The 22,885-nt window shown below is 40.1% G+C and overlaps 1 protein-coding gene across 1 annotated transcript in view; it reads left to right on the top strand.

The window, feature by feature from the left end:
• The window catches only part of LOC105488210 (phosphotriesterase related), a 140,353-nt gene extending 118,697 nt beyond the window's left edge, over window positions 1-21,656 (top strand). Inside the window, exons 11-12 of the transcript XR_011608234.1 lie at window positions 15,963-16,024; window positions 20,713-21,656. The gene's annotated coding sequence lies outside the window, so the exon portion shown is untranslated. The remainder of the gene's footprint in view (window positions 1-15,962; window positions 16,025-20,712) is intronic.
• The last annotated feature ends 1,229 nt before the right edge of the window (window positions 21,657-22,885 follow it).

Raw genomic sequence — 22,885 nt, 5'->3', positions numbered from 1 at the left:
TCAGAATGTTGCCTTTTGATGAATACCTGTGTCTGTGGCCATGCTGTGTGAATGACAAAGGAGCATAGTTTTGACATAAATGTTGATGTTTTCCTTCAGCTTAATGAGTGAAAAAGGAAAGTAAAACAACAAAGGAAATGGATATACGAATTTCACTCATTTGTCAATGATATGAGTGGCTACTTTGCTGATTTAGGTAATAACTTTTATTAATTTCAGTGGTTTTGGGGGAAGGGGTAGAGGTCAGTTACATGAATAAGTTCTTCAGTGGCTATTTCTGAGATTCTGGTGCACTCATCACCCGAGCAGTGTACACTGTACCCAGTGTGTAGACTTTTATCCCTCACCCACTTCCCACCCTTTACCCCCAAGTCAGCAAAGCCCATTGTATCGTTCTTATGTTTTTGCATCCTGATAGCTTAGCTCCCATGTATGAGTGAGAACATACCATGTTTGGTTTTCTCTTCCTGAGTTACTTCACTTAGAATAATGGTTTCCAATTCCATCCAGTTTGCTGTGAACGTCATTATTTCATTCCTTTTTAGAGCTGAGTAGTATTCCATGGTGTGTGTGTGTGTGTATTAGGCCATGGTAGATGGCCCTCCCCCCCACACACATACATATACATATGGACCACATTTACTTTATGCACTCATTGATGGGTATTTGGGCTAGTTCCATATTTTTGCAAGTGTGAATTGTGTTGCTATGAATATGCATGTGCAAGTATCTTTTCTGTATATTGACTTCTTTTCCTCTGGGTAGATACCCAGGAGTGGGATTACTGAATCAAATGGTAGATTTACTTTTAGTTCTCTAAGGAATCTCCACACTGTTTCCCATAGACATTGTACTAGTTTACATTCCACCAACAGTGTAAAAGTGTTTGCTTTTCACCACATCTACTCCAACATGTATTTTTTAAATTATGGCCATTCTTGCAGGAGTGAGGTGGTATCTCATTGTGGTTTTGATTTGCATTTCCCTCATCATTAGTGACGTTGAGCATTTTTTCATGTCAGCCATTTGTAGATCTTTTGAGAATTGTCTATTCATATCCTCAGCCCACTTTTTGATGGGATTGTTTTGTTCTTGCTGATTTGAGTTCCTTGTAAATTCTGGGCATTAGTCCTTTGTCAGATGCATAGATTGTGAAGATTTTCTCCCACTCTGTGAGTTGTCTGTTTATTTTGCTGATTATGTCTTTCACTGTGCAGAAGCTTTGCAGTTTAATTAAGTCCCATCTATTTATCTTTGTTCTTGTTGGATTTCCTTTTGGGTTCTTGGTCATGAAGTCTTTGCCTAAGCTAATTTCTAGAAGGGATTTTCCAGTGTTATCTTCTAGAATTTTATGGTTTTGGGTCTTAGATTTAGTCTTTGATTTATCTCGAGTTGATTCTTGTATAGGGTGAGAGATGAGAATCCAGTTTCATTCTACATGTGGCTTGCCAATTATCCCAGCACCATTTGTTGAATAGGGTATCCTTTTCCCACTTTATGTTTTGATTTGCTTTGTCAGAGATCAGTTGACTGTATTTGGCTTTATATCTGTGTTCTCTATTCTGTTCCACTGTTCTATATTCCTATTTTTATATCAGTACTATGGCGTTTTGGTGATTATGGCCTTATAGCATAAAGTTGGGTAATGTAATACCTCCAGATCTGGTGGGTATTTTTTGTTTTTTGCTTAGTCTTGCTTTGGCCATGTGGGCTCTTTTTTGGTTCCATATGAATGTTAGGATTGTTTTTTCTAGTTCTGCTAAGAAAGCTGGTGGTATTTTGATAAGAATTACATTGAATTTGTAAACCGCTTTTGGCAGTATGGTCATTTTCACAATATTGATTCTACCCATCCATGAGCATGGGATGTGTTTCCATTTGTTTGTATCATCTGTGATTTCTTTCAGCAGTGTTCTGTAGTTTTCCTTGTAGAGGTCATTGATGTCCTTGATTAAGTATATTCCCCTAAGTATTTTAATTGTTGTTGCAGCTATTGTAAAAGGGGTTGAGTTCTTGATTTGATTCTCGACTTGGTTACTGTTGGTGTATAGCAGAGCTACTGATTTGTGCACATTAATAATGTATCCTGAAACTTTGCTGAATTCATTTACCAGTTCTAGGAGCTTTTTGGATGAGTCTTTGGGGTTTTCTAGGTATACAATCATGTCATAAACAAACAGTGACATTTTGACTTCCTCTTAACCAGTTTGGATGCCCTTTATTTCTTTCTATTGTTTGATTGCTCTGGCTAGGACTTCCAGTACCAAGTGGTGAGAGTGGGTGTCCGTGTCTTGTTCCAGTTCTCAGGGGGTTGCTTTCGACTTTTCCCAACTCAGTATAAATGCTGACTGTTGGTTTGTCATGGATGGCTTTTATAACCTTAAAGTGTGTCCCTTCTATGCCAGTTTTGCTGAGGGTTTTAATCATAAAGGGATGCTGGATTTTGTCAAATGCTTTTTTCAAATGCTTTTTCTGCATCTGACAGAGATGATAATGTGATTTTTGTTTTTAATTCTGTTTGTGTGGTGTATCACATTTATTGTGGATGTTAAATCATCCCTGTATCCCTGGTATGAAACCCACTTGATCATGGTAGATTATCTTTTTGATGTGCTGTTGTATTCTGGTAGCTAGTATTTTGTTAAGATTTTTTCCATTTATGTTCATCAGGGATATTGATCTGTAGTTTTCTTTCTTTGTTATGTCTTTCTCTGTTTTTGGTATTAGGGTGATACTGGCTTCATAGATTTCGGGAGGGTTCTCTCTTTCTGTATCTTTTGAAATAGCATCAGTAGGATTGGTACCAGTTCTTCTTTGAATGTCTGACAGAATTCAGCTGTGAATCTGTCTGGTCCTGAGCTTTTTTTTTTTGTTGGTAACTTTTTAATTACCATTTCAATCTCACTGCTTGTTGATCTGTTCAGAGTTTCTATTTCTTCCTGGTTTAATCTAGGAGGGTTGCATATTTCCAGTAATTTATCCATCTCCTCTAGGTTTTCTAGTTTATGCACATAAAGGTGAACATTTATAGTAGCCTTGAATGATCTTTGGTATTTCTGTGGTATCAGTTATAATATCACCCATTTCATTTCTAATTGAGCTTATTTGGATCTTCTCTCTTTTCTTGGTTAATCTCACTAACAGTCTATCAGTTTTATTTATCTTTTCAAAGAACCAGCTTTTTGTTTCATTCATCTTTTGTTTTTTTTGTTGTTGTTGTTTCAATTTCATTTAGTTCTGCTCTGATCTTGGTTATTTCTTTTCTTCTGCTGGGTTTCAGTTTGATTTTTATTTGTCTAGTTCCGTGAGGTGTCACCTTAGATTGTTCATTTGTGCTCTTTGAGACTTTTTGATGTAGGCATTTAATGCTATGAACTTTCCTCTTAGCACTGCTTTTACTGTATCCCAGAAGTTTTAATAGGTTATGTCACTATTCAGTTCAAATAATTTTTTAATTTCCATCTGGATTTCATTTTTGACCCAACAATTGTTCAGGAGCAGGTTAATTTCCATGTATTTGCACAGTTTTGAGGGTGTCTTTTGGAGTTGTTTTCCAATTTTGTTCTACTGTGGTCTGAGAAAGTACTTGATATAATTTCAATTTTTAAAAATGTGTTGCAACTTGTTTTGTGGCCTATCATATGTTCTATCTTGGAGAATGTTCCATGTGCTGATGAATAGAAAGCATATTCTGCAGTCATTGGGTAGAATATTCTGTAAATATCTGTTTAGTTCATTTGTTTTAGGGTATAGTTTAAGTCCATTGTTTCTGTGTTGAATTTCTGTCTCGATGACTGTCCAGTGCTGTCAGTGGAGTATTAAAGTCCCCCACTATTACTGTGTTGCTGCCTTTCTCATTTCTTAGGTCTGATACTAATTGTTTTATAAATTTTGGAGCTGCAGTGTTAGGTGCATATGTATTTAGGATTGTGATGTTTTCCTGTTGGACTAGTCCTTTTATCATTATATAATGTCCCTCTTTGTCTTTTTAAACTGCTGTTCCTTTAAGATTTGTCTAAGAATAGCTACTCCTGGTCGATTTTGGTGTCCATTTGCACGGAATGTCTTTTTCCACCCATTTACCTTGAGTTTATGTGAGTCCTTATGTGTCAGGTGAGTCACTTGAAGACAGCAGATACTTGGTTAGTGAGTTCTTACCCATTCTGCCATTCTGTATCTTTTAAGTGGAGCATTTAGATCATTTACATTCAATGTTAGTATTGAGATGTGAGGTACTATTCTATTCACTATGCTATTTGTTGCCTGAATACCTTTTTTTCTTTTTTTTCATTGTGTTTTTTCTTTTTTTCTTTTTTTTTTCATTGTGTTTTTCCTTTTTTTCTTTTTTTTTTCATTGTGTTTTTTATAGGTCCTGTGAGATTTATGCTTTAAGGAGATTCTATTTTGGTGTTTTTCAAGGATTTGTTTCAAGATTTAGAGCTCCTTTTAGTAGTTCTTGTAGTACTGGCTTGGTAGTGGCGAATTCTCTCAGCATTTGTTTGTCTGAAAAAGACTATCTTTTCTTTATGAAGCGTAGTTTTGCTGGATACAAAATTATTGGCTGATACTTGTTTTGTTTAAGGAGGCTAAAGATAGGACCCCAATCCCTTCTAGCTTGTAAGATTTCTCCTGAGAAATCTGCTGTTAATCTGACAGGTTTTCCTTTATGGGTTCCTGATGCTTTTGCCTCACAGAACTTAAGGCCTTTTCCTTTCTCTTGACCTTAGATAACCTGATGACCGTATGCCTAAGACCGTATGATCTTTTTGTGATGAATTTCCCAGGCATTGTTTGAGCTTCTCCTATATTGGATGTCTAGATCTCTAGCAAGGCCAGGGAAGTTTTCCTCAATTTTTCTCTCAAATATGTTTTCCAAACTTCTAGATTTTTCTTCCTAGGGAACACCAATTCTTAGGTTTTTGGTTTTTGGTTGTTTAACATAATTTCAAACTTACGGAGGCTTTGTTCATTGTTTAAAATTATTTTGTCTTTGTCTTTGTTGGATTGGGTTAATTCAAAAGCCTTGTCTTCGAGTTCTGAAGTTCTTTCTTCTACTTGTTCCATTCTATTGCTAAGACTTTCCAATGATTTTTGCATTTCTCTAAGTGTGTCCTTGCTTTCCAGAAGTTGTGACTTTTTAAATTTATGCTATCTGTTACACTAGAGATATTCTCATGCATATCCTGTATCGTTTTTAAAATTTCTTTAAGTTTGACTTCACTTTTCTCTGGTGCCTTTTTGATTGGCTTAATAATTGACCTTCTGAATTCTTTTTCTGGCAATTCAGAGATTTCATGATGGTTTGGATCCACTGCTGGTGAGCTAGTGTGATCTTTGGCTGTGTTAAAGAATCTTGTTTTGCCATATTACCAGAATTGCTTTCCTGGTTCCTTCTCATTTGGGTAGACTATATCGGGGGAAGATCTGGGACTTCAGATTATTTTGTCCCACAGAGTGCCCCCTTGATGTGGTGCTCTCCCCTTTCCCTTATGGATAGGGCTTCTGAGAGCCAAACTGCAGCGATTGTTATTTCTCTTTTGGATCTGGCCACCCAGCAGAGCTACTGAGCTCTGGGCTGGTACTGGGGAGCGTCTGCAAAGAGTCCTGTGATGTTGATCTGTCTTCAGGGCTCTAAGGCATGGATACCAGTACCTACTCTGGTGAAGGTAGCAGGGCAGTGAAGTGGATTCTGTGAGGGTCCTTGGTTGTATTTTTGCTAAGTGTTCTGGTTTTGTATTGGCCTCCAATCAGGAATTGGCACTTTCAAAAGCACATCAGTTGTGGTAGTATAGGGGACCCTAGAGCTCCCAAGAGATTATGTCCTTTGTCTTTGCCTAGCAGGAGAGGTAGAGAAAGATCATCAGGTGGGGGCAGGAATAAGTGTGTCTGAGTTCAGACTATCCTTGAGTAGGGCTTGCTGTGGCTGCTGTGGGGGATGGGGATGTGGTTCCCAGGCCAATGGAGTTATGTTCCCAGGGGGATTATGGCCGTCTCTGCTGCATCACACAGGTCACCAAAGAAGTGAGGGAAAGCAGGCAGCCACACACAGGCCTCACCCAGCTCTCAACAGCCTGCAGCCAAAAGGCCAGTCTCCTCTCTTTCCAACCATGCCCCACCAACAGCACCAAGTTTATTTCCAGGTAGCCAGTGAGTAGGGCTGAGAACTTGCCCCAGGATACAAGTCTCCCAGCTCCAAAAGAAAGCAGACTCACAGTTCCTCAGTTGTCCCATGGAGGCTGCAGCAGCAATCCACCTCCTTCAGAGGGTCTGTGGATTCTCTTAGCTTTCCTGGTATGTTCCTACAGTAGTCCTTGGAGCAAAAGTTCAAGATGTAGGTCTCCACACACTGCTCTGTCCATCAAAGTGGGAGATGCAGAGAAGTCCTGCCTCCTATTCTGCCATTTCTCTCCCTTTGATGTTCTTACCCTCTCAGGTAATAATTTTTGAATACTAGAATACTGCCTCATGCTTCTGTGCTATATGCAACGTAGCAGCTACACACACAACAACATTTTTTGTGTTGTGTGTGTAGGATTAACATTTTCTCCATCACTTTAAGCCTGGAAAATCAATAAATAATAAATGAAGCTCTGATTTGGAGGGTTGTCCCATTTCTGTGGTGTAAATCTAGTGTGTAACCCTACAGCATTCATCACTAAGCTGAAAGCTTGATGCGGGGAAGACAGACCCTTATCTGCTATGCGCACAACTGTATCCCCTAGACGTTGTACAGCTTATGGTACATGCAAGATGCTCAACAGGAATGTATTGAAAGAATGAATAAATCCTCTCTATCCTGCCTCTTCTGAAATGAACAGAAAACAGAAGGTCCTAACTTTTTGGGAATTACTTCATTAAAATTCCTTGGTTTAGAGAGGTGGTTACTTTTTGTTCCTATTTTGTGACTGAGGTCTAGCAATTCCACAGAGGGCTGAGAGGGCTTCCCAACATCCTTTCCTTCCTTGGTCAGTAACAGGGATGGTTGAGGGAAAGAAGTGAATCAGAAAATCCAAATTATATTTCTGCCACTTCGCTCAGAATAAATTCCCAGTTGAAGGTGGACTCCTATAATAAGAAAGAGATTAGCTATCCATTCTACGTTTTCTTTCTTCCTCCTCACGTTTTTATTAGTCACACTTTGTCTTCATTCCTTATCTTTGTCCTGGTCCTGAGTGAATGCTGCCTGCTTGAGCTATTTTCTGAAATGTCACTTTGCAGGTAAGGCTTTCCTTGGCCACCATATTTAAACGTATGCATCTCACATCACCATAATCCCTTTACCTTTCTTTAGTTTTCTCTGAAACACTCTGCATACTATATATTTAATATATAGAAATTGTATTTATTATTTCTCCAAAACGCTGTACATACTGTATATGTTTATGGGTTCATTTTCTGCCTCGCCCTACCAGAATGTAAGCTCCGTGAGGAGAGATTGTTTGTTGTTGGCTATTTGATTTACAGTATCTCCAGTTCCTCAAACAATAGACACTAAATGCATAAGCCAATGCATTGAGCACCTACTTTGAACCACAAACTGTTCTGAGAGAGAGTGGTAAACAAGAAAGACAAAATTTCTACCCTTAAAATTTACATTTTAGAAATCTGCAACTTACATAAGACCATAACTCATCAATCATTTATGTGAACATGACAACATACAGCATACTTACATAAGACCATAACTCATCCATGATATGGGTGTATACCATAACATACTTAAGCATACCATACTTATACTTGTTAAGTATACAATAACATACATACATACAACAATTTACGTAAGACCATAACTCATCAATGATTTACATGAATTTTTTTTTTGTTTAGTGGCCAAATCATTGATGAGTTATAGTCTTATGTAAGTTGGAGGTAAGGTACAGGCTGATTAGCCGAATCCTAAACTCATGGAAGGCCTCTGATATGGTTTGAATCTCTGTCCCAACCCAAATCTCATGATGCATTATAATCCAGAAGGTTGAAGCTGGGACCTGGTGGGACATAGTTGATCATGGGGGAGGTTTCTCGTGGTTTTACACCATCCCCCTTGGTGCTGTATTCACTATGCTGAGTTCTCATGAGACTTGGTTGTTTAAAAGTGTGTGGAACCTCCCACCTCGTGTCTTCTTGCTCCTGCTCTGGCCATGTGAAGTGCTCATTCCCCCTTTGTCCTCGGCCCTGATTTTAAGTTTCCTCAGGCCTCCCTAGAAGCCTAGCAGATGTCAGCATCATGCTTCCTGTACAGCTTTGCAGAACCCTGGGCCAATTAAACCTACTTTTTAAAATACATTTCCCAGTCTCAGGCATTTCTTTTTCTTTTTTAAATTGAGACAGGGTCTCATTTTATCACCCAGCTTGGAGTAGAGTGGCACAAGCTTGGCTCACTGCAACCACTGCCTCCCAGGCTCAAGTGATCCTCCCACCTTAGCCTCCAGAGTGTCTGGGACCACAGATATGCACCACCACACCTGGTTATTGATTTTTTTTTTTTTTTTTTTTTTTGTATTTTTAGTAGAGACAGGTTTCACCATGTTGCCCAGGCTGGTCTTGATCTCCTGAGCTCAAGTGATTTCTGCCCACCACTCCCCCACTAGGCCTCCCAAAGTGCTGAGATTACAGATACAAGCCATCACACCCAGCCTTCAGGCATTTCTTTATAGCAATTTGAGAATGGACTAATGCAGCCTTACTTACCCATTTCCCATTTAGAAAAAGTACAGCTCACTGCCAACACTCATTTAATTTTACAGAACACACTCTGAAGTTAAAGTAAATCTGACTGATTTTCAATGTGAAAATGAAATATAAAAACATGGCCGGGCGTGGTGGCTCACACCTGTAATCCCAGCACTTTGGGAGGCCGAGACAGGCGGATCACGAGGTCAGGAGATCGAGACTATCCTGGCTAACACGGTGAAACCCCGTCTCTACTAAAAATACAAAAAAAATTAGCCGGGCGTAGTGGTGGGCGCCTGTAGTCCCAGCTACTCGGGAGACTGAGGCAGGAGAATAGCGTGAACCTGGGAGGCGGAGCTTGCAGTAAGCTGAGATCGTGCCACTGCACTGCAGCCTGGGCGACTGAGCAAGACTCCGTTTCAAAAAAATAAAATAAAATAAAAAAGTTATAATGGGTTGTTAGTTTACTTACTGAGTTTTGAGGAGTCTTTATATAACGTGGATACCCATTATCAGATATATGCTTTGCAAATATTTTCTCCTGGTCTGTGGCTTGTCTTTTTTTCCTCTCAATGTATTTTGAAGAGCAGATGCTTTAAATTTTTGAGGAAGTTCAGTTTATCATTGCAATAGCCCCAAGTTGGAAAGAACCCAAATGTCCATCAACAGGTAATGATAAATAAATAGTGGTACATAGGTACAATGAAATACGGTAATTAAGAGGAATAAACTACTGATGCATGCAACAGTACACCAGATAATCTCAAAATAATTATCGGAGTGAAATAAACCAGACAAAATGAGTGTGTATTATATGATTCTACTTATAGAAAACCCTAAACAAATTCAAAGTAATCAATAGTTTATAGATACAGAAAGCACATCTGTTTGGGGAAAGGTGGCAGGGAAGGGTAAAAGAAAGGATTCTGCGAAAGTGCATGAGGGAACTTTTGGTAGTGAAGGTGTGTTCACTCTCCTGAGTATGGAGGTGGTTTCACGGCATGTACAAACACAAAACTTATCACCTTCGATGCTTGGACTTTGTGCAGTTTATTATTCGTCAAGTACAGCTCTGGAAAGCTGTTAGAAAACAGAATAAGTCTACTTACTAGTCTGTGTTTTTATTAACTTTAGGGGGATTTTCCTTGTTTTTTTTTTTTTTTTTTTTTTTTGGAGACAGTTTTACTCTTGTTGCCCAGGCTGGAGTGCAGTGGTGCAGTCTTGGCTCACTGCGACTCCACCTCCCAGGTTCGAGTGATTCTCCTGCCTCAGCTCCCGAGTAGCTGGGATTACAGGCGCCCACCACCACACCCAGGTAACTTTTGTATTTTTAGTAGAGATGGGGTTTCACCATGTTGGCCAGGCTGGTTTCGAAATCCTGACCTCAGGTGGTCCACCTGCCTCAGCCTCCCAAAGTGTTGGGATTAGAGGCGTGAACCCCTGCACCCGGCTGCTTGTAAAGTGTTGGGATTAGAGGCGTGAGCCCCTGCACCCGGCTGCTTGTTTCTTACATGTGAGGGAAGCCGCACTAGATATTGACAAAATGCTTGGAGAGGTTGGGGGTGGCAGCCAGGCAGAAGAGGAACACTTGGGGGAAGTATAAAGAACAGGATTTATTTGCCACACAGCAGTCATTCTTGCTCCTGCCCTTTAGCTGTTTATGAAGTGCAAACACATCCTTACAGAGTGTGCACGGTTCCTGGCTTGCTTTTACAAGGCTTTGTTGTTGTTTCTTAATTCCAAAGTATGACATGGATTGGGATTTTTTTTTCCTTACCTCCCTTGTTAAAATAGAAATAAAACAACCATTAGTAATTTTCAGAGGGTTCCATTCTGAAAAATTTATCAGCAGACAATTGAATTTTTTTGAGATGGGGTTTTGTCATGTTGGCCAGGTTGGTCTTGAACTCCTGACATCAGGTGATTCACCTGCCTCGGCCTCCCAAAGTGCTGGTATTACAGGCATGAACCATCGCACGCGGCTTTTTTTTTTTTTTTTTTTTTTTGAGACAAGGTCTCACTCTGTCACCCAGGCTGGAGTGCAGTGGCGCAGGGAATACAGCGGTACACCACCTTGCCAGGCTAATTCGAATAAAAAAAATTTTTTGTAGAAACAAAGTCTGACTAAATTGTCCAGGCTGGTCTCAAACTCCTGGGCTCAAGCAATCTGCCTGCCGCAGCCTCCCTAAGTATTGGAATTACAGGCATAAGCCACTGCGCCCAGCATGAAGTACTTTTTACATGTATATATGTGTGTGTGTATGTATTATGTAAGTAATATATCTCACATGAGCATATATAAAATATATATACATATTTTATATGTATGTAACATACATTGAAATGTATATACATACAAATGTGTATTAAATATATTTTATGTGTATGTGTATGTATTTAATATGTACTACGTGTTTTAAACATGTATACATAAACATTTGTGTATATAAACAAGGTTTGAAATGTTCAATGTGAATGATAGTAATTAGTGGTGAACCGACTTTAAGATTCTATTTTGAGCTCTGTATTGCTTGAGTTAGGCATACTGCATTTTTGGTAAACAAACATAGTTCTTAGTTACTATGAAGAAGGAGATAAGGGGCAGGAAGTCAACTGAACAGGAAGAAGAGCATTTCCGGAACTGGGAGTTCTCATGGGAATAGTCTGAAGTGGGAGGGGCTTGGTGTGAAACAAAACGAACAAGGAAGCAACACACAAAAAAACCAACAGTGGAACATGAGGGAGTGTTCAGAGATGAGCGGGGAGGGCAGAGAGAGATCCTAATTCGATAGGACCTTGCAGGCTGCCTGAAACATTTAGGACTTCATCCAAGTTTGAGGCAGAGAAGTGTCCTGTCATGAGAAAATCACTATCTTTAAAGTCTAGAGAGGTGACTGCTGTTTTTTTAGAGGTATAGTCACAGGAAAATTATCATTTTTAGTAAACTTGAGAGAACAACAATCCAGAACATATTGGGGTTTCCGCTAAAATGAGGTGTGTTCTTCAGTTCCAATGAACGGCCTCTCGGCAGTCAGTATTTTCGCCCAGGCTGGTATCTGCCGCTGAAGGGGAGTCTGGCCATTGCTTTGGGTCCTGTCACCCTCAGAAGAGGACGTAGATGTACCCATACATGTATATTCTCGTACAACATGGAGATCAAGCTTTGATCAGTTACGAAAGGAGAGTTCCTCATTTAAGATAGGCAGACAGAATGAGAGAGAGAGAAAGGGAGGGGGGTGGGGAGAGAGAGGAATTGGGGCATGGGGAGGGAGGCAGGGAGGGGGTGGGGGAAGGGGGGAGGAAGAGGAAAGGGAGGTAGGGGTGGAGAGGGAGGCAGAGAGAGGGAAGTGGGGCATGGGGAGGGAGGCAAAGAGGGAGGTGAGTAGTGGGGGACTGGGGAAGGAGGCAGAGAGAGGTGAGAGGGGGTACACAGAAAGGCAGAGAGGGAGGCAGGGAGGCAGAGAGAGGGAAAGAGTGTGAGGGAGGAGGCGGAGATAAAGGGGGAGAGGCAAAGAGAGGTGGAGTGGGAGAAAGACACACACACAGGGAAAGAGTGAGGGGGAAGAGGCAGAGAGAAGTGGAGTGAGGGGAAGAGAGACAGGCCAAAGAGAGAAGAGGGAGGGAGAGGAGAGAGGAAGAAAGAAATGGAGAGACAAAGAATTGCAGAACCAAGCACAGCTGAATGGAGTTCATATGGAACAGAAGGCAGACAAAAAAGAATAGAGAAGGAAAGAAGAGAGGGAAGGAGGGCGGAAAAAGAGAAGAGAAAATGAAGCGAGAAGAGTCAACAGCAGCAGACCTGGGCGAATCCCTCCAGGCTCAGCCTCGCTGTAATTATTTAGCTCAGTGAGTTTAGGCACCAGCATCAGCCCCTAGAGGGCTCGGCCAAGACCCTTCACTGTGACCAATTAGTTTCACTGCATCCCCTGCTCTGCCTCAGTCATTTTTCATCACCTCGGGTCATGGGCTTCAGGTTTTCACACCTTGGGTTATTTTTCTATGAAATGGGAGCAGTGATATTTTTTGACCTCATGGGACTGGACTGCATTTTAAAAATGTGCATAATTTACTTGAAGCAAGAATGACAATATATAAAAGAGAATTCTCAATTCAGAGTGAATTTTTTTGCCTTTTCTAATTTGTCAATAAAGATTAACTAAGGCTCCACTTCTGTGTTCAAAAAAGCCCAATTCCAAGTTCAAAGCTGTGGAGGAGACAAAGAAGTAGATATTGAAAAGCGTCCCTTTTCATCAAAATTCACAACTTCTCGTCTTCAAATGACAATGTTAAGAAAATGAAGAGGCAGGCCACAGATTGGAGAATCATAATACATCTCTCTCTCTTTTTTTTTTTTTTTTTTTTTTGGAAAAGAGAGAGTCTCGCTCTGTCACCCAGGCTGGAGTGCAGTGTGCGATCCTGGCTCACTGCAACCTCTGCCTCTCAGGTTCAAGCGATTCTCCTGCCTCAGCCTCCCAAGTAGCTGGGATTACAGGTGTGTGCCACCATGCCCAGCTAATTTTTTTTTTTTATTTTTAGTAGAGACAGGGTTTCACCATGTTGGCCAGGCTGGTCTCGAACTCCTGGCCTCAGATGATCCACCCACCTTGGAGTGGAACCCTATTGTGAACTGTGCGTGCCCGGGATCTAGGTTGTATGCTCCATATGAGAATCTAATGCCTGATGATCTGAGGTAGAACAGTTTCATCCTAGAACCATCCCCTACCACCAACAGTCTGTGGAAAAAGTGTCTTCCACAAAATCAGGCCCTGGTGCAAAAAAGATTGGGGACTGCTGCCCTACAATACTATTCCTAGGTGTTTACCCAAGAGAAATAAATATGTCCACAACAAAGATTTATTTATGAATAGGTAAAGCAGCTTCACTGATAATGGCCCCAAACTGGAAACAAAAATGGCCGCCATCAATTGAATGTCTACACACATTATGCTATGTTCTCACAAGCCGAGAAAAGACAATGAACGGCTGATACAGGAAACGTGGGTGAATCTCAGAAGCATTGTGCTGAGTAAAGGAAGCAGACACAAAATTCTACACTCTGTAAGACTGATTGATATAAAACTCAGAAAACAGAAATCCAATCCAATTCATAGTGACAAAATAGGTTAGCAGTTTCCTAGGGCTGAGGAGTAGGGGATGTTGCCTGGAAAGGACCAAAAAGGAACTTTTGTGGTGATGGAATGTACCTTGATTGTGGTAATGGTTACACGGATGTGCACATTTGTTAAAACTTACGGAAATGTATAAATTGGGTATATTATTTTATTGTATATAAAGTATACCTCAATAAAACTGATTTAATTTTCTAAAAAAAAAAGCTTACATCAAGGGGCTAGCAAGACTAAGAATCATTGCATCCTTAGGGCATTTTATTCCAAATTATATTAATTTGAGGAGGGGGAGAATTTTCTAGTAGGGGATCTTAAAGCCTGTTCTAATATTAACATGCTTTCTATATTAATGTTACCATCAATCATATCTCAATCTATAAAGTGACAAAGATGCTAAGTAAATCAAGCTGCATACCAAGTCCCTCTAGTGACATCTTGACTATTCTTTATAATGTCATCTGCCTTCAGACAAATCAGATTTTGTCCTAAGAGGTACTATTCATAATATTGGTGCCATCGGTTTTACATTTATTGTGTGTACTGGCTAAGAGCAAGGTTTTTTTAAGCTTAAGAGACTCACGTGACATTTGAAAAATATCTGAGATGAAAAATATAGTAGATGAATAATTTCCTTAATCAGTATAATCACCAGGAAATTGATTATCACAGTTTATAACTGGTTCGTAGGAATATTTTTTTAAGGCCTTGGACTGCTGACAAATTAAATGTGTTACCAATGATCGTTTATGTTATAAAAAAGAAGAGAATAATCAAAAGCTACTTTTTCATATCCCTTCTGCTCAAATTCCTTCCAATTACTGTCACTCATTCTTTTGTGGAATTTCTTGCCATTACCTTTTCATGACACGCTTGAGCTCTGGTGTACCCATAAGAGCAAGAATTGTTGCACAAATGCAGAATGCTCTGGTTATAGCAGAATAACACAGACTTTGCTTATGCAAGAATGACAACATTTCCTTGCTGCCTTGATCTTTGCAAAATGCTTCTTGTCTGGTTCATCCTAGAGGTGCAAGGTTTATAACTGTCAACTGATACCTGTGGAAAAGTCTCCTTTAGGTTGTTGTTTTGTTGTTGTTTGTTTTTGTTTTGTCTTTTTGAGATGGAGTCTCACTCTATCGCTCAGGCTGGGGAGCAGTGGGCCAATCTCAGCTCACTGCAACCTCTGCCTCCCAGGTTCAAGCAATTCTCTAACAGCCTCCCAAGTAGCTGGGATTACCCACCACCATGCCCGGCTAATTTTTGTATTTTGAGGAGAGATGGGGTTTCACCATGTTGGCTGGCTGGTCTTGAACTCCTGACTTTGTGATCCACCCACCTCAGCCTCCCAAAATGTTGGGGTTACAGATGTGAGCCACCATGCCTGGCCACCTTTGCTGTTAAGATAAATCTAGTTGCAGGGGAATCTAGGCATCTCATTTTCCACTTTGTTTTTATTTGTCATTATTAGGGAAACTAAATGATAAGGATGATTTAAAAGTCTTCCAGAGTTAACCAATGCCAATTGCCTGCCTGATGTGGACAGTGAGATTTTTTGGTCTGATGTCTACCTTCTGGCATCTCATTTTGGATCATCTTCAGTAACAGGCTTCATTCTTGCTTGAGCCATCCCCATTGCACCCTTAGAAGGAAAACAACCGGCCGGGCGCGGCGGCTCACGCCTGTAATCCTAGCGCTTTGGGAGGCCGAGGCCGGCGGATCACGAAGTCAGGAGATCGAGACCATCCTGGCTAAGACAGTGAAACCCTGTCTCTACTAAAAATACAAAAAATTAGCCAGGCGTGGTTGTGGGCACCTGTAGTCCCAGCTGCTTAGGAGGCTGAGGCAGGAGAATGGCGTGAACCTGGGAGGCGGAGCTTGCAGTGAGCAGAGACTGCACCACTACACTTCAGCCTGGGCGACCGAGCAAGACTCCATCTCAAAAAACAAACAAACAAACAAAACAGAAAAAAAGAAAAGGAACCAACCAACAAGATCTGTTGTGTAATAGGCACTGTAGAACAAGTTTTAATAGGCACTGTAGAATGAGTTTTAACAGGCACTGTAGAACAAGTTTTAATAGGCACTGTAGAACGAGTTTTAATTCTCCAAACCTCCCTACAAGGTAGCGATTAATTCTTGTCATTTCCATTTTTGCAGAAAACAAAACAAAGAGAGGTCATGTCATTTCCCCAAGGACACACAGCTAATGATTAAAAAAGGTAGGAGTCAAATGTAATTTGTCTGACTTCACAGTCACCAAAGTGTACTACTTCTCTTATTGGAAACCTTGGTGCCTATTTATTCAGACGTCAAAGACAGTCCAACTCTGTTGAGTGGGAGGGAGATTTCGCACAGAGAATAAGGATAGACTCAACCCAAAACCAAAAGTCAATCTGGTAGAGAGTAGAAAGATAGTTACCAGAGGCTGGGAAGGGTAGCAGGGGGTAGGGAGAAGTGGGGATAGTTAACAGCTACAAGTAAACCCTGAAAGAATTAATAATACCTTAGTATTTGATAGCACAACAGGGAGACTATAGTCAAAATAATTTAATTGTGCATTTAAAAATAACTGAAAGAAGCCGGGCACGGTGGCTCAAGCCTGTAATCCCAGCACTTTGGGAGGCTGAGACGGGCGGATCACAAGGTCAGGAGATCGAGACCATCCTGGCTAACACGGTGAAACCCCGTCTCTACTAAAAAATACAAAAAACTAGCCGGGCGAGGTGGCGGGCGCCTGTGGTCCCAGCTACTCCGGAGGCTGAGGCAGGAGAATGGCGTAAACCCGGGAGGCGGAGCTTGCAGTGAGCTGAGATCCGGCCACTGCACTCCAGCCTGGGCGACAGAGCCAGACTCAGTCTCAAAAAAAAAAAATAAATAAAAATAAAAATAAAAATAAAAAATAAAAATAACTGAAAGAGTATAATTGGGTTATTTATAACACAAAGGACAAATGTTTGTGGGGATGGGTACCCCATCTTCCATGGTGTGATTATTAAACATTACATGCCTGGATCAAAAGATCTCATGTACCCCATAAATATATATACCTATGTACTCACAGTTTTTTAAAAAAGTCAATTTGGGATATAATTTTGAGCTTATACTGCAAGAAAATTAAAATAAGAATAGTAGTTGCGCATGTGAATCCTTTACTAAAACTCTATAATAATTTTCAACAATTTTGATCCAAATAAATTCATTTTTAAGAGCTAATCAGACAACATTTGGAGGGCAGATAGATAGTATCTTACAAAATTTAGATTGTACATTTTTGACCCAGTATTTCCACTTCTCAGATCTGTCTTACAGTAAAACTTGCTCAAGTATTGAAATATGTGTGTACAGAAACATTCTTGGCAAAAGCGATTGTCGGAGCAAAAACAGAAAGAATCCAACAAGCCATAATTGGAGATTGGTTAAGAATCTTTTGCTACATTTATTCAATGGCATTACAATGTAAATTTAAAAGAAAGAGATAGCGTTCTACCATGTCAGAAGCTATCCAAAATATATTATGTAGAGACATATATGATGCATAACAATATGTATGCTATTTTTGTAAAAATAAAAAGATATATTTGCATATGCATAGAAAAACCAGGAAAGATACAGGCTAATTGTTAACAAGGGTTATCTCTATAGGAAAATATTCATGAGATGAATATAAGGTAGGAGGATAATATTTTGTCATCTTATGCACTCTTAGATGTCTGCAATAAAAATGTGTGTGTGTGTTTTAAATAAAAGCAAAGTAGGCCAGGCACAGTGGCTCATGCCTATAATACCAGCACTGTGGAAGGCTGAGGCAGGCGGATCACTTTGAGTTCACAAGTTCAAGGCCAGCATGGGCAACATGGCAAAACCCCATCTCTAATAAAAGTACAAACAAACAAAAAAATTAGGCGTGGCAGCACACACTTGTGGTCCCAGCTACTCAGGAGGCTTGAGCCTGGGAGGCAGAGGCTGCCGTGAGCTGTGATCACGCCACTGCATTCCAGCCTGGGGGACAGAATGAGACTCTGTTTCAAAAAAGTAAAAATAATAAATAAAAGCAAAGTAGGCCAGGTGAGGTGGCTCACACCTGTAATCCTAGCACTTTGGAAGGCCGAGGCAGGCAGATCACTTGCTGCCAGGGATTTGAGACAAGCCTGGCCAACACGATGAAACCCCATCTCTACTAAAAATAAGAAAATCAGCCAGGTGTGGTGGCATGGGCATGTAATTCCAGCTATTCAGGAGGCTGAGGCAGGAGAATCGCTTGAACCCGGGAGGTAGAGGTTGCAGTGAGCTGAAATTGTGCCACAGCACTTCAACCTGGGCAACAGAGTGAGACTTCGTCTCTAAATAAATAAATAAATGCAAAGTATTTGAACATATAATGCTCTTTACATTTTTAGAATATATTCAGGTATATGTATTCATTGTTTAATTTTCATTTTAATTTTTTCATTTCAAAAGCTTTAAGGGTATAAGTGGTTTTTGGTTCCATGGATCAATTGTAGAGTGGTGAAGTCTGAGATTGTAGTGTACCCGTCACTCAAGTCATATACGTTGTACCCAAGATGGAGATTTTTTATCCTTCCTACTCCTCCCACCCTCCCTGTATATTCATTTTTAAAAACTGAATGAATAAATCAAGATATTAACAGTGGTTATCCCTGGAGGGTGAGACCAAGATTTATTTTTAATTTTGTGCTGTATGTTTTTATATTTAAAAGTTTTCCCTCGTGAATGTAGATTGATTTTAGAGTCATAATAAACTATATGAGTCCCTGGGGAGAAATATTCTCCTATCTGGAACTTGGCTCTATCAACATCCCAAATAGACTGAGAGAGTAGGATGATTTAGCTTGTTGGGCAAAACAACATATTTACAACTTAAAATACTTGGTTCTACCAAACAAAACAGTGTTTTGGTTTTCTGAACACATATAGGTATGTTCTTGTGTCTCGAATGGCTTGGAAATATCAGTTCCCAAGGCCTGTATCAGTTGTCCTGTAACAGTCGTTAAGCTCTTGACTGCAAGTAACAGAAGTTCCAACAAAATGTGGCTTAAATAATAATATTATCTCATATTAGAAAAACATCTCAAGATGGTTCTAGAGTGGGTTAATTCAGTGACTCAGTGTCATCATGAGAGACCCAGAATTTTTCTTTCAACCCTGATTTGCTTGGGAATATACTAAAACCAATCCATCAACAAGGACTAATCTACAAGAGTGAATAGTAGACAATATGGTTGCATAGGAGAATTAGGATAGGATTGGAAATACAAATGTATTTAGATACAAAAAGATATAGGTCACTGTGAAGCTGGAACTGTCCTGATGAGTATGTGTAAGGGAGCTGGCTTCCCTGCACTGTAAGGATTGATTTCATGGGGGACAGATTGGATTCAAGGAAACAAATTGGGAAGATATAACAGTGTCCTTGGCAGCTAGGGGACTGAATTAGGTGGTGATAAGGGGAACAGAAGGGAGTGGTAAGATGAGATGAATTTTATAGGGAACATGGACAGAACTTGGCTAGATATGGAGGGGAAAAGATGGGAATAATTAGTAGATAAAGTTTTCGTTCTTGGTGGCCTCAAGGATGTGAATAAAAGTGACAAGATTTGGGGTACAACAATTTTTATTCACAGGTGATCATGGGTTTTTTCATAACCATGTTGAAATAGAGATCACAATGAGACATTCCAGTAGAAATGACCACTAGGCACCTGTAATCCCAGCTACTCAGGAGGCTGAGGCAGGAGAATCACTTGAACCCAGGAGGCAGAGGTTGCAGTAAGCTGAGATTGCACCACTGCACTCCAGTCTGGGTGACAGAGCAAGACTCTCAAAGAAAAGAAATGACCACTAGGCAATTGGAGATAAAGACCAGCCTTTTAAGATAATCATTCCACATTTACCAGTTCCAAATGTGGAGATATGACCTCAAAACAGTGTGAATACTTTCTCCACAACTACAACTTGCACAAAGTACAAAGGTCATAAACTCACAAACTTAAAAAAATATATATGTGTGGTTCAGTCCACAGGCACAATATGTTTCCAATCCTATTAATTTCTCATTTAGCCATTCCCTCCTGAAGAGGATATAGGATATGGGCTAAGAAGATTATTTCTCTGCGGAGTTCATTTTATGTTTTCAGATACCATCATCATCCAGGAGGATTTATTTATTGCCAAATTAAAGTTGAGCTATATTGGGTGTTGCACAGAGATAACAGCACAGATATGGTCTCTGGCTTTGAGACTCTTACTTATACAAATGGGTAAAGTATTCACAGGCAGAATAAATAAAATTCTAAACAATGGACAAGTAGGAAGTATGCACATCGTGTACAGGTTGAAAGTATTGGAGAGGAGAATGAAGAGAGAGTATTAGAGAATTACAGAGAACATTCCATAATTATACAAAATAGTAAAAAAGGCAGTGCAGTGTGAGAATAAGGTGGTCATGGGACCCCCGCCCTGTCACTGAATCACTGAACTATTGCATGGTCTTCAGCAAATCAGTTAAATTCATGGAGTTTTCATCTCTCCATCTGCCAAACACCACTGGCATCTGTTTGAGGAGAAATTTACCTGTTTGCTTATTCAACAAACACTGACTGAATTTCCTCCATATCACAGTCCCTGTGGTTGGATCTAGAAATGTAAAAATGAGCATAACATAACCCTTACCTTTGGAGAAAGTTAGTAAAAAACATTTACTAGGAGGGAAATGTATCAGTTGGTATGCTCTTGACTGCAAGTAACAGAAGTTCCAACAAAATGTGGCTTAAATATTATTATCTTGCATTAAACAGTCTTAAGATATAGAGGGTTCTAGAGTTGGTTGATTCAGTGGCCCAGTGTCATCATGAGAGACTCAGATTTTTCTGTCTTTCAACCCTGATAGGTTCAGTATGTTGGCTCGTCTTCACACTTGTGGATAAAAATGGCTGCCACAGCTCCAGCCATCAAATCCTGATGCAACTGAAGATTGAAACTGTGAGGATTAATAGAAGTGATGCATATACAATGCATAGTTTTTGGCACCTAGAAATTGCTTAATGGATTTTAGCTTTCATTTACTTTTGATATTATCTGATACTATCTTGCTCTAAAGAAATTTCTTTTATTGGATTGCTAGAGCTTCCATAACAAAGTGTTATGGTTTGGCTGTGTCTCCACCCAAATCTCATCTTGAATTGTAGTTCCCATAATCCCTACATGTTGTGGGAGGGACCAGGTGGAAACAATTTAATCATGAGGGTGGTTACTCATGCTGTTCCCATATAGTTCTTATGAGATCAGATGGTTTTATAAGAGGCTATTCCCCTTTTGCTCAGCAATTCTTGCTGCCACCATGTGAAGAAGGATGTGTTTGCTTTCATTTTTGCCATGATTGTAAGTTTCCTGAGGCCTCTCCGGCCTTGCAGAACTGTAAGTCAATTAAACCTCTTTCCTTTGTAAATTACTCAGTCTCGGGTATGTCATTATTAGCAGAGTGAGAACAGATTAATACAAAAGTGTCAAAAACTGAGTGGCTTAAGCAATAAAAATTTATTATCTCATAGTTCTGGAGGCTATAAGTCTGAGATCAAGGTGATGGCAGGGTTAGTTCTGTCGGAGGGCTGAGAAGGAAGGATCTGTCTTAACCTCTCTCTGGCTTTAGATTCATCTTCTCCCTGTGTCTCTTCCCATTATCTTCTCTATTTGTATGTCTCTCTTTTTAATAACATTAAAAAAATAAGAACATCAGTCATATTGGATCAGTTGCTCACCTTATTCCATTATGACTTTATCTTAACTAAATATATCTGCAGTCACCGTATTTCCAAATAAGGTCACATTATAAAGTTCCAGTGCTGAGGACTTCAACATATGAATTTTTGGGGAGGCATACTTCACCCTAAGAGCACTACTCATTTATGTGCTTTAGTTCACGTGTCTGTTTACTCAAGATTTTAAAAATTTTAAAATAATCTTTCCAGAGAGAGAAAATAGGTGAGGAAATAAGAACTTGGCCAAGTGTTCAGTGTACTGGGTCTCCTTTCTATGTAGCACATTCCCTTTCTCTGACTACGGGTGGATTTCTGATCCACTTGGAGGTGAAGGCTGTTGTGGAAATTGTGCATATACTGAGCTATTTCTATAAATAATTAAGTTATCTTCCTTGGTTTTGTTTCTGTCACTCTTTTCCCTTCTGACTTCATTTCAATTATTTTCTTGCTCTTTTTAAGAAAAAGGGGGAAAATCCTATTGTATGTATTTGCATTTCTTCCCACAATGGGGGAAAATACCAATGGCCAGGAGCTTGTGAGTGCATTTTTGTCTTGTTGCCATCCTTTTCTTCTATGAGAGACTGTGGCTGGAAGTTGGCCATGGTTTATGTAGTCCACCAACCAAAGCAAAACATACCTTTTACCAACTTTCAGGCTCTTCTGGATGCAGGAAGGATTTGTAAGCTATGAAAAGTTGAGTGAGCACTCTCGGCTGCTTTTGGGAAACACAAAGATCATCTGGATGGTCATTTAGGACCACAGTCACTCTGCCCCTGGCCTGGAGGGAAACTGGAGGGGAGGGAGCCCTGGGAGCTGGAAAGAGATGGAAACTGAGAGGAGACCTAACAAAGACTCCTGGTCATCAGGTGGATTGCAGCCTTCTTCATTATGCCAAGCTGAGAAGCTGTCTGGTCTTGGCTTCTTCATTTACCCCAGCTCCTGGCTACCTTCCTCTTCCTTTGTCTTTCTCATCCACCAAACCTCTTACTGTTTGTGAACTGAAGCTTTTTAATTTTGTAACTCAGAGCCCTCCAACCCAGAGCCATTTCCACCAGTGCACACTGGCACTTTACACCCACTCGGTGGGATGGAGAACTTGGCACCTACCCTGCTGTTGGATAAAAATGATCAGGTTGGTTCACGGTGATTACTCACAGATGCTTGATTCACGGTGATATGAACAATTTTTAATTTCAAACTAAGCTGTCTGAAAACCAAATTAAAGACTTTTCGTTTCTTTTTTAATGCTTACCATTAATATTTTTAAAGGAGAAAATGAAAAAAAAAAAGTTTTAACATCTCCAA

The sequence above is a fragment of the Macaca nemestrina genome, chromosome 9 (genome assembly GCF_043159975.1).
Source record: "Macaca nemestrina isolate mMacNem1 chromosome 9, mMacNem.hap1, whole genome shotgun sequence".
Taxonomy (NCBI): Eukaryota; Metazoa; Chordata; class Mammalia; order Primates; family Cercopithecidae; genus Macaca; species Macaca nemestrina.
This window is presented reverse-complemented; position numbering and strand designations above follow the sequence as displayed.